The following is a 13,441-nucleotide window of genomic DNA, read 5'->3' as shown; positions in this document are numbered from 1 at the left end:
CGTTTATATTTCACAAATTCGGAATGGCGTTTTCAGGGACTAGGAATTTCACAGAACTTCCATCAAGTTTCCGTGAAATTCAGTCAAATGTAACTTCAGTCAAAAAATGGAGATGGTCTGTTGTCAGCAGTTGTCCTGCATGGGACATTAAACAAGCACTCATACTGTTTCCATAATTCAACAAGCGTGTCTTCCTCTTTTACTGTCAGGAGGCAGCTGTTTTATTTGTGCTATTGGCAGCTATGTTTCTGTTCTTCACTAGTACCCAACATCCGGTTGGTGACACTTGCAGGTCAACTGGCTCTCATTGACTAGTGCAGCTTTCTGTTCAACACTACAATGCTGTTCCTTTCACACTACAGGATTTCAAGACAAGACAACATCAAACATGTTTGATTCAGAATCCGGGAGATTCAGATCCAGCTGGTAAAATAAAGAGTATGTCTGTAAACCCCTCAGCTAGCTGAACTGTTGTAATAAAAAGATTAAATAATAATTATTCTTTTTTTTTTTATGATTTTGGCAGTTGCCAAGCAGTTTCAGGTGCATTTCCACCATTGTCTGGCTGGGGTTTACAATGATGTGGGTTGGGAAATACAAGAAGGCTCTGATCCGGCCAACAGATTAATTAGATGTGGCTTAGTGCTATTGTATTGTTTAAATTAAGCCCTTATAGCAAGTTGTAACAAGAAGATTGAAACACACACAGAGAGCGAAATGTCCTGTTTTCAACACACTGATGTGACTTGGTGCTCCATCAGTCTATTGTATAAGAAGTGGGTAGGAAGTAATATGAGTTCTCTGAGGAAAAGAGGCCATCATAAACCCCTGCTGACATGCTAAGCTATTTTTATTTCCCTCTGCAATTTCACTGCCGTTCGGCACAGCATGGGCTTTCCAATCCACAGTCTAAAAGGCGTAGAAATATGACTTATTACCCCCAAAATTGAGAGAGTGAGACAAAAAGAGAGAGGACAGTTATGATTAAAAAAGAAAAAATGTGCGATGGGATTTCAATAGAAACTAAGTTTAAACTTTGAAAAAAAAGAGCACATTGAGGAATGGGATGACAGTGTTACTGAAGTGAAACAAATGACAAGTGAGGAATGAAAAACCAAGAACAAATTAGAAGCAATCAAATGAGAGTTCGAGTTTTTCGGCAGTTTTTTTTTTCATACTCTCCAAACTAATCCATTAAAGCTTATGGCAATCTGTATTGCTGCTCCACTTCTCACAGGAAAATGAGTATGTTTCAGGGCGACTGAACTAGAAGTCGTGTTTTTTCACAGTTTCACAGGGAGCCATTTCTGCCCAGCAGGGTGAGCTGTCCTTGGGGGCAAAACTCTGACAGCTATGTTTGTGAAAAGCAGTGGATGATGGGTGGAGGTGGTCTCAAGCTACAACAGAGTGATGGGCGGTGTCAGAAGGGTGCAGCCAAGCACATGCAGCCCCTGGCTCTGCTGGGACATCCAATTCCCTCTGTGTCCGTTGCGAGATGTGCCTTGTATATCCCCAGAAGAGATTTCCAGTCACTCTGTATGTTCAGGCTCCCAAGGAACCTCACTGACATAAAGAAAGAACTGACTCCAAATACTTTCAAAATAGTGGTTTAAAACTACATGATGTTTCCAAATGTTTATGAAATACATTTTCACGCAAGCAAACAGACCACCAACATCCCTTTGTCGGTTATGAATGTGGTACAGAGTTCAAGGAAAGCACACCAAAAAGCATTCAATTTCAAAAATTGCTTTATTTTGTTCGGAACTTGGTAAAAAATGAAAACAGCTTCCGGATTTCAACCGCAAGAAGACCTTGAGATTTTAAACCAATCCCCACCTGAGGGTCAAAGGCAACTATGAGTTGACTTCATAATATTTGGTATTTGAAAAGTTTTCAATTTTACATGAATGTTTGTCCTCCAAACCAAACAGTTTTTTTAACAACCCTTCAGAAAGACGCATGGCAGCATTTTCTGATCCGACACCTCTATCAATTCCACAATGTCAGTTGTCAGTACTTATCAAAGCTGGAACAAAGCTGTTACAAATCACTGCTGCAACACCAAAACAGTTTTGTTTTTTTAGATTTTGCACAGCTTTGTGTATGGTTAGGTTTAGGGAAAGATTGTGTTTTGGATTTAAATGACAACTCGTCATGTGACTTTTTAGGGACCTTCAAGCCTACAAGAAACCAGCGTTGACTGTAAGTGTTAAAGTCTGATGTTTGGTTGACCCATCCAACCACCCCAATCCCTGTAGCGGACGTTACCATCTTGACTTTTGACTGTCAACTTGGGTTTTTTTGCAATCAAAATCAACAGTAGAGACTGTTACAATTATTTTTTTATGAACTGAAAACACACAGTGAAAGGGTCAAAGTTGTAAATAAAAACTCTCAGACCTTAAAACTCTGTGATCTCAACCACAAGGTAACCACACCCTAAATCATACCCTGCTTTATGGTATGTTTTACTCTAACAGGGACCATAAACTACTAAATGAACATCATGCTGTATTGAAGAAGATCTGAAACTAGCGATTGAGACCACAAATTCATAAGTAATTCATAAGTGCTTACTGAGGTAATAAATCAAGTAGGAAGTATGGTCATTTTCTCATAGACTTCTTCTTTTTGCAACAAAAGGAGTTGCATCCTGATGGCCATTAGAAAAAAATGCAAGTTTAAGGCACATGCAAAACTTTTTCACCTTGTTAGACCCAGAGTTTTCCGCCTGTGTAAAACTTACAAATAAAGAACATCTCATGTTACATTCAATGGTGATTCATCAATTGAAATATGTATAAGGAAACATCACTGATCCATTCATATTAGTTTGTTGTAATGTTAACATCTTGCATTGTGTTTTATATGTACCGTATTTAATACAATAAAGTTAATTCAATGGAGAAGTATTTGTACGGAGAGCAACATTTAAATTCAACATGAAGTTGCAGTATAGCACTATCTCCGGCAAAAGTAAAATAAAATGTCTCCTGAAATGGAAGGCAGATAACATCAAGTCCTTCCTTTTGGCCATTCTCACTGAGAATCACCCTTTCATTATTTCTAAATTGGTGGATACTGCGTCAAGGTTGCCTTATTTTATTTTTTTTATCCATTCCTTTATTGCTTTGCTTTTTTTAGTTTGTCACATACAAACCAACTCTGGCAGACACAGCTTCAAATTTTAAAGTCAAAGTGATGCCCATCTGGTGCACCTGCGAGATGTGGATTGATCCGTTAAGTCAATGTGGCAGGTTGTGCCTGGGGAGATCCGCAAAAGAGATACACACACACACACACACACACACACACACACACACACACACACACACACACACACACACACACACACACACACACACACACACACACATATATACACACACAGTGATCTCTGGAGGCAAACACAGTGCAGACCAAAGTGACAATCAGACAATGTTCATCTCTCTGCTGAAAGTATAAGCACCATATGAAAGAAAAATATGTCCGATTACATTATGATTTTCAGTCAGGAAATTTGAAACAAGAGACACATTCGTTGAACAGCGAGTGCATTCGGAATGTGGACATGCTGCAATTAGCGAGCAGAAGGTGGCTGGAAGGAGAAAGGTTTGCATGCATGCAGAGCGTTGGCAATGTCACTCGAAGCTCGCCTCCACCTCCCACACACATAAACACACATGCACACAAACACAGACCCCCACCAAATATGTTTCCGAGTGCTCTCTACACGATAAAAAAAAAAACCCACAGATGTCTCCTGTACCCTGATGATTGCTGCAAGTGGTCCTTTTCAAGCTGAGAAACAAATGTTGCCTGGGTCACTGAATCATGAAGGTCATGTGATGCATCATTCATTGGCACCACTGCGGTCTACTACTCCAACTCCAACAGAAGCAGTGTGTGGTTTTTCAAGCGCCTTTTTTGGCTTTGAGGCAATCTGGCAGAATTAACAGAGTGTCACTCTTTTGTCGGATTTCTACAACAACCCTCTTTCACTCACTGCAGATATACTGTCAAGAATAAATTACAAAATAATTACAAATATTTTTGTATTTTTGGGCATTTTCCTAAATTGAATTATTATGCTAACCGTGTAAGATCAGACGAATAATAAGTGCATGGTATTTTTCACACCGAATTTGAATAGGGATGAGCTTCACTGGAGCATTTCTACAATTTTGCTACTTGATGCATGATGTTCCTGCTTTCAACCAAAAAGAAGAAGTATACACCAACATTTCTAACCACCAGCCTTTCTTATTGCAACTGCTCTGACCATTACATGATGACAAAGATTATAGTTTAATCAAAGTTGTGTATACTGTGTTTATTGATTGTGTCCATTATCTTTGCCTACGCTATAATTCTAATCACACTAATTATAGCTTGCAGAGGGGCTGAGGTACTGTGTGTATTGACTTAAGTATATAGTTCATGCTGCTGCGTTTGGTTGTGCTGTCAGGGAGGAAACTACAGCCAAGAAAGCCAAAAGAAAACACCTCAGGCTCTGTCAGCTTTGAAAGCTTAGTTTGATGGGAAAAAACAAACAGGCAATGCAGTTAGAATGTGACCTGGCTCTAAATCATCACTGCAATAACGCTACTCAGGCTGTTGGTATTTACTGTCTAAACCTATACCTACGATAAATAATGCACTGAATTCGTACACAACCCATGAAATCCTGAGCCATGACGCGCAGGGCTGTCTCTAAGGAAGTCATGGATGTAGTTTAAAGGACGACAAAGTCCACATAGGGAGGACGGGTGGGTCAAACAAACACAGAACTTTGACTCAGGAGACCGATGATCGTGTCCAGTGTGAAACCAAGTTAACATTAACTTATTTTACTTTTGTTCGTGTATCCTACAAAACATTTCTCCTCATTTTTTGTGTGTTTTATTACAAAGGCCAGCAACACATGTCATTTTCCCTCTTGTAACATGCACACGGTCATTTCAAAATAAAATTCTGTGTTTTCAGGAAACAACTCAGTTAGGTTAAGGCAACAAAACTACTTGGTTAGGTTGAGGTTACAGGTAAGATCATTGTTACTGACGTTTGTGAAAAAAGAAATTAACGTTAAATATTAACAGCTGTGTTGTGGGTGAAAGATCGAGGCTTTTGCGTGCTTTATACTTCCTTGTTCATGATTAAGTGCATAACGTACAAAATTATTTCGTGGGATATCTACTAATTACAGCACATTTTTTACCGGATGAGACCGGCCAGAACAAACACACTTAGTTCAGCTTGCAAGACGAACCAGAAGGTCTCAGGATGTCTGACTAGTAGCTCGTTGCAACCACAACCATAAGTTGTGAACGTGGTTAATGACTTTAACAATACCATTCTAATTTTAATAACTTTATATCTGAAAGTTGATTATTACCATTGTATTCAAAATTAACCCTTGAGGGCTTTGCTGATTTGACCCCTACTGTGGTTCTTCTGGTGAAAAGTATGAAGTACACTATTCTATGTAATTATAGATATGGACTTTCAATTATTTTACAGCATGAAGCAAATGGCATGAAGCATGATGTCCTCTTCAGCTATGCAAGCCACAGGCCCAGCTGCTCCATAGCTTCACCCCATGACAGTAATGCCTTCTTGGTTGTTAACCATTGGATTAATAATGTTTTCTCCCTGGAAAGTACTTTCCTCCGCTGATTATTATGGGTGTTTGAATCTTCCCTGTGTATAGGATAGAAGCAATGCAGAAATGGGGGAAGCAGTGGCTATAAAAGCAAGCAGTTGTGAAGGGAATGGACCAACAGAAGACAGTGGCCATCCGTCTGTAATTGCACTTTGGCCAAAAAACTGAACCACAGCTTGCTTCAGTTATGAGCCCTCTGATGTATCTTACTCAATACCAGGATTGTTTTATGCATGTTTTGTGTGAGAATTATATGTTTTGCCTCGAAATGTGATAAACAGATTGAGAAGAGCCATACACCAAGAATCAGATCCCTTCCTGCCATTTTCACATCAAATGGGAGTCATTCATGCATTAATCACACCATTTCTAGATTACTGCATCTCACTGTATTATAGTATTAGTCATGCTTTTCAGTTCCAACCCAGATTGTCCAGGATACTGTAGCCAGGAATTCAACTGGATGCAACAAATGAGCCATATTACACATAATGGCACGACTGGCACAAATTTTGTGACAATTATGGAACCGACAAATCCTTACAGTTTGTTCGCCAATCTAAATCACAGTCGTGCTTCTTCTCCCTCTTCTGAAATCCCTCACCCATCATCCTGATACTGTCGGCCTATTGATCAGAATTTCTTATCTGTCCAACAGATGAAATCAAAGGATGATTGAGCCCCCAGGTAATGGAACCATCCTCCATATAGTTGAGTTTGGCAGTTCATTCCTGACACTGGAAAAAGTAGTTTATTTTTTACAAAAATCTCCCCTAAGGCTCCTTACTTTTTTTCCCTATTAAAACTGAGGAAGCTCCAGGAGTATTGAAAAAAAAAGTCAATCTGCAGAAAATGATGATGAAAACATCATTAAATTGTAGTTTTTTTCTTTGCTGCAAAATGTTGATGAAGGATGTCAGCAGCAACATTCTAGTATTTTATACATTTTATTAAATGGTCATATGTTTTGAATCTGAAATCCTTATCTGCAGAGTGACTAGTCAAACAGAGTGAAAATTAAGAATATATACATATAAAATGCTGTGAAATAGAAACATAAAGTAGCAAAAAAAGATCAAAATGCTAAAAAGGGGATTAAAAGAAGATTAATTTCTATTGTTGGGGTTAAAGTATGGAACAATTCTATTATAAATGTAATAATACGTAACTCTTTTTTGGTTTTCAAAAGGACTGTTTTTGAGGGTTACAAGTCTGAATTAAATATTTTTATTAAATATCTTGAGGGTGGCTTTATTGATGGGAAGTAGGACAGGCATATATAAGCTTAATGCTTCTGCCTATGCCTTTTCAGTTAGATTGTATACTATATTATATATAGGCTGTATACATTGTATTGTGTGTGTGATGACTGACTAAAAACACTAACTAAAACTAACTAAATAATCTGTAACTCAAAAAGCTCAAATTTATCTAAATAGACTGCATTCATATCGCACATTTCCCGTTTTAGCAACCACTCAAAGCGCTTTACAACACAAGCCAGCATTCACCCATCCACATTCATACAAGCGACCATACAAGGTGCCACCTGCTCATCAGAAGCGATAAACATTCACACTCACTCTCAGGGGAGCACTTCAGGGGTTCAGCATCTCGCCCGAGGACGCTTCGACATGTAGAGTGCAGGGGCAAAGGGAGCGCTCTTCCGATTAGAGGACGACCGCTCTACCTCCTAAGCCACAGCCGCTCCAATCTGACTATATTTATCAGGATTAGTCATGGATCTGTGGTGTACAGATCAGGGTATTATTAAGCAATTAATGGTCGATTCAATAACATTAAAAGCCAGCACAGTTTAATCACAAGGCTGATCCTTTATGTTATTTCTTCTACCAACATCTGACTAGTATTTTTTCCCTTTTTCTGTTTTCCCCATCCACTGCAATCACTGCCAGTAGAAGAGCTTCCGTTCCTCTTGTATCAAGTTTCTAAATATACCACCCGCTACAGCTGTTTCTGTGACTGACCTAAAAACAGACCAAAAAAAGGGAGGTTTGACACGTGGTATGTAACAGGCTTTCCCTGCCAAATCCCTTTTCAGTGTTTGCCAATAGAACAACCACGACAAATTGATCGGGGGTAAGGAGAAACTCAGGATGACGGCATCTGTGGCTGTGGTATTAAAGCAGAATATCATTGAAATGCAACCCTAATTCATCCGCTGCCCTGTGACACGCCAGTACGCCAACAGTTATTGCAGAGCAGATTATTCCTGGCATTTCATTGAGCATGACGTGGGAAGTGCTTTAGATTGTTTCTTTTGGTGTAGAATCCTCATAATGTTGTAGGGTACGATTGACTGCACAACTCAATAATTTAAAAGTGCAGGGCAATGCTCTTTAAACAGAGGAACAATACTATTTCCCCTCCCGCTGACACAGCCATTGAATATTTAAATTATTTGATAAAGCTGACTTTTGTGTCAGTGTATAATTATGCAGTTGTTGAGCTGAAAATCTATGAAACATATCCTGCACATATGTCATAAGAAAATCAACTCGGTGTGAAATTCTCAGAGAATGAGGCAATCAAGGTTTGGCTGCGAAAAAAGTCTCACAAAGACCGCCTCAAGCAATATTTCTGTGTGTGTGTGTGTAAGTGTGTGTGGACGTGCATGACCTAAATGTATGTTACCTCTCAGAGCACGTTCATACAGTGTTGCTACACACTTGCCAAGGGTTGTGCGTACGGCTCCTGCACACACTGCCGGCGGGCATACACAATCCTTGCATTTCAAGGACTCGACACCTGTGTGCTGCTTCCCAGTCAGAGTTGAGTAACAGCTCCACTCTAACAAGATATCCACGACATGGAGAGGTGTTTTTCTCACTACTAAATAATGTAAAGAGGGAAGAGAAGAAGTATCGCTTTTATTTGTACTCCAGGTGATCCGCTTCGAATGTTGTCAGCTGATTGAATGGGCTTTATCAGCCTCATAGACACGGGTTAGAAGGGTTCTGTTACACATACTAGTAGGTTCAGACAGCAGTTATCATCCATTCACATGGTTGATCACCAACACAAATACAAGAACATGAAGTAAAGTGGCGACAAAAGGAGCAAAGGAGGATGTCAGGTGACAAAGTGTAAAGGTCTGGGTGGATGGATGGGTCAAACAAACACAGGACTTTCACCCAGGAGATTGCTGTAACTGTTAAACGTTACTTACTGTGTTCAATTTGAAATTGAAATCATTAATATAGCAGCAAACAACGTTTATGTAAAGATATAGTGGCGTAATGTTTAACTTAAAGGATAATTAATTAACTCTCCCTCTGTGTGCCTGGCAGTTGCTCTGGTGGTTTCATTGTTTAAGCCCTGTCAGCACTGTTCCTGTTGTTTGCACTGTTCATGCTGTCAATACTGTTAGCTGCTAGCCACCCGATGAGCTTCAGCTATGTTGAAAGTCGTGAAGAGGCAATCCCTTAATCATAGAAGTTTTAATTTAGCACCTTTTAACATATGCAACATCATTAAAATCAGGATTACCACTAGGATCGTGATCATGTTCAAAAACATGAGGAAAGGGAAGCAGGTTCACCAATACATGATGATTGACATTTCACTGATATTCAACCATAATGTTTGCAGAAGAGGGAATGGAGGAAGGGCTAACAATTAGGCCAATGCTCTCGAAAACATCAACTTAACTTTATGCTATAAGGACCGTCACGCTGAAAAACACGCCAGGCCACAACTCACAGCTGCCGGAGCAGCTTTCTGCAGACATTGCATGGCAGCTCGGCCCAGACCGCACTTGGCTACTGCTCTGATGTGTTTTTTTTCTAGTTAGTAAAGCAACTGAATGAGTCTTTATTGACAAGAAGTATAAAGATTTGCATTGCTCCAGCAGATCAGACCATGTTATAGGCACATTATCCTACCAATGGTTCTACCAAACATCAGGGTCGGTTTTGTCAGTCATATGTTGGTTAGAATGTGACATAATCCGCCAAAACTACTAAACAGTATACTGTACTTTAGGCTGGAGTATAAATGACTGTCATTCAGTATAAAAACTCATATACAAGCTTTTTCTGTTTCACTCACTTGAACCATTTCCTACATTGCCCAGCAGTTCTCCGAGGACCAGAGCGACATATGCTACGCAGATGTGTTGTTTCCTCTCGAGCTTTAACATCATCTGCTCCTTTTGGTTAATCGAAGGTGGCATTTATGTGCTCACGGCAAACCGGCACCTACCCCACAAGAGCACCAATTTCCTCTGGGGGGGGGATGCTTTAGCGGCAGATTGGACCTGGAAGTGTATCATCACAAAAGCATCTAAAGCAATGTGTCACATAGCATGCTGCTTTTGGGGATAAGTGGGAGCTGAAAAGAAGATAATGTGACAGCAGCTTTATGATAATCAAAATTGGATAAACTGAAGAGGGTTAGATGTTCACTCCACCGCAAATAACATGAATCCACAGATCTCCTTTACAGTCCAAGCTGCTGGTGGTGTAGTTGGAGTAGGAGATGGTTTCTGGTCCGAGAAATATCTTCATCAACTTGCAATTCTTCATCAACATTTTTTTGTTTGATAATCAAAGTAGGATATTGATGACTCTCTACTCTTAAGGGTCTTTTGGTGAATAACAATCAAATTAAGATACTGACTGATTTTTATATTCATGATCAGGCAGAAAGTTATAACTGTGTTCATTTGCCTTACGTAGAGGTGCACAGAGTAGGTTACTATGACACAGAACAATATGGTTTCTTATTGCCAGTCATCATTTATATCCGTAATAAAGATTTAAAAAATCTGACATTTTCTATATACAATATACTCGCAATTTAGCCAAATATTAAGACAAGAAGACAAAGATGAGGATTAAAATGATAACTATAAGAGTCTGTTGATCACAGTTGAGAGAGCAACTTCCTGGTTTACTGGAACTTTTTTTTTTTTTTTTTAAATGAGCTTGTTTTTTTTACATGTTGGACTTTTTCTTTGAAGCATTGTTTCTCAGCAAATATTTTAATGAATACGTGGTACCATAACTGGCAGTTATTATTGCCAAATTGACCAGGCTCACCATGATTCTATTTTCTTTATCCTCTGACACAGTCAGCCGTCTACTCTCCAGTCAGCCACCTTAGGCAACCGCTGCACGCACATTAAAATCATGGCATCATAAAAAATTCTCTCAATGAAAAACAAATGTGCACGGGCAAGGCACCTGTGGTTGAAGCCGCCCTCGGCTCCTACAAGCTCATGACAAACTGCCAAAAACAAGCCAGTGAGATGCAGCGGCAAACAACTTGGTGTTCCTCAGGCTACCTTAGTGTTGTCTGCTCAAACAACGTCGTGTTTGCCAGTGATGGGGACAGAAAACGAATGTGCAAGAGATAAAGCAGCTGTGGTTGAAGGTGCTCTCGAAGCAGCTGAGGCTGTATTTGAAACAGCTGTACTGTATTTTGAAACAATCTATAAAATTCAGTTATTAGTCAAGCTGTGGGTTTCATTACTTTATGTTCATGTAATAAATATATGAATGCCAATTAAATGGTAATAAAGATAAGTAAAGAAACATTTCCACTGTATTGTTATTTTAGATTGCCCTGACATAGGACCTATTTAATCATTTAGGTTTTAGGATGTTGCAATTTTCGATACTTCTGACCTTCCTTAGACAACATATATATTGAAGACAAGTATATATAAAACCCAGAGTAACAAATGCCTTGATTTTGCACAGACTACTTTCATCAGATTTTAACAGACAATCTCACCAAGGTCTTCATATAATAATAACCAGTGTGAGCCCCTTGATTTCCCCTTAGCTTCTGTAGATTTCACCATGAGAAAAAAATAATGAGGAGCACTAAAATTAATGGACAGGAAAGTGCGTTTAGGAGCTCTCTGGAGTATGCAAACTCAGGTTGTGGGAAGAAAACATAATCCCGGTTTTCTACAAGATGGTGTTATCCATCCAGAAATATTAATATTTTACACCATTTCACTTGGCAGAGAATTTAGGTGGTAAAACAGTTGAAGAAGATTGCCATAAATATCAAATTAGGAGGGTTCGCATCAACAAAATTTAGTGGCGAAGTAGGAACAGTTTGATATTTGTAGAAAATAAAAATTCAAATTGAGAAATAAATGATTTTCATGCAGTTTTTCGGGCTAAATGTTACAGCAGTGGTGACACATTTCATATTTTACATGAATTATTAAAATGGGTGCTCTCTATGGGCCAGTTCTAGTATTCTAGCAACATCAACTCTTTTACATTTAACAAGATGAAACGCATAAAGAGCTAAAGAGAGAAATAAGCCTAAACTAAACTTTACCAATTAGTATACAGTTTGTACTTGCATTATAGCATTGCTGGCTGATGAAGCATATAGTAGACTAATCTGTGATGTTATAGTTTTTCAAGTGTAATTTTAAACGGCCTTAAGACCTAAGAGGTTGCAGATATGTTGAATAAAAATTAAATGGAGCCCTATTTATAGTCGACATTGAATGCAACGCACGTGGAAGACACTACTTTTTTACTTTCTTTTTACTCCAAAACTGACATGGTATAAAGGAACATATGTTGCAAGTCAGACATGTCATGCTTCCTGTTTTTTTCTGTGGTTAAGGATGGGTATCATGTTTTCTCAACACTGGGGCCACTCAGGGTTGGGTTTTTAATCACTTCTGCTGTGCTCTCTATACATTCTGCATTTGTGCAGGTTATTAAATATGCAGATGACACAATCCTGGCGTGGATGATAAGTAGCGGCGATGAACTAATCTATAGGTCTGAGCGGAGAGGGTTGACACTTTTAACTCCCTTGGCGCCACCATACGGCTCCACTTTCCCCTCAGTGAGGATAATCCATAGTTTTCAGGTGTGGGACAATCTCGCCTCAGAAACAGCAAATATCTCGAGGCTGTTCGATACCTGAACTCACATCAGCATCTTTAGTAGCAGAACAAGCATCAGCCAACAAGCACTTTCAAAGTAATTTGGTACGAACACAAAGCGACACTTGAAAACGAATAGCAAATGCACTTCAAGGTTTTATAATTTTTTCATATTATGTTTGGATGTATAAATGTGGTAAGTGTTTTCATTATTATTTACTTGCGTTTTCTTAATCTGTTTTTCAGAGATCAGTCGGGGTCAATGCCTTTCAACTGCGTTGACATGGCAATGAAGAATTACATTGAATTGGAAAAGCTTTGATGCAATGAAAAGGCTACAATACCTTTGCAAGGCTGCACAGGTTTGCATATCCCCACAAGTGCTTATCTCTGCTAGGATTTATGATTTATCCCATATGTAGATGAGAGAAAAAAAAGCATGCAGTATGATGAAAAATCCATTACATAACTACGGTTTAGCATGAACTAATATTTTTTTCAGAACGACATCACCGCCTTTCATTCACCGCTCCATCACAGCGCCCTTAGAGCTCTGATTTACGGCCTCAGTGTCTGAGAAAAACAAATGTGTGCTTGGTAGTTGAGAGTTTGATCAGGATTTATGCCCTCGGTCCGACATGTAAACACAAAGCACGCCGCCCAGGTTTAAGTCTCCGTCATGTTGTGCTGCGAATATCTGCGAGTCATATTCCTGTGAATCAAAACAGTCACACACTGTGAAACCTGAGATACTTCCACGCTTTCTCTGTTCCCTCTCAGAGCTTAATTCCTTCTTTTTTTTTTTTTTTTTTTTTTAGCTCCTGACTGCTCATACTTGTTTGTCTGTGTGCGTGTGTGCTAATCTCATTTCAGCTTTGCAGGCCAGC

This window comes from Anoplopoma fimbria, chromosome 2, assembly GCF_027596085.1.
Source record: "Anoplopoma fimbria isolate UVic2021 breed Golden Eagle Sablefish chromosome 2, Afim_UVic_2022, whole genome shotgun sequence".
Lineage (NCBI taxonomy): Eukaryota > Metazoa > Chordata > Actinopteri > Perciformes > Anoplopomatidae > Anoplopoma > Anoplopoma fimbria.
This window is presented reverse-complemented; position numbering follows the sequence as displayed.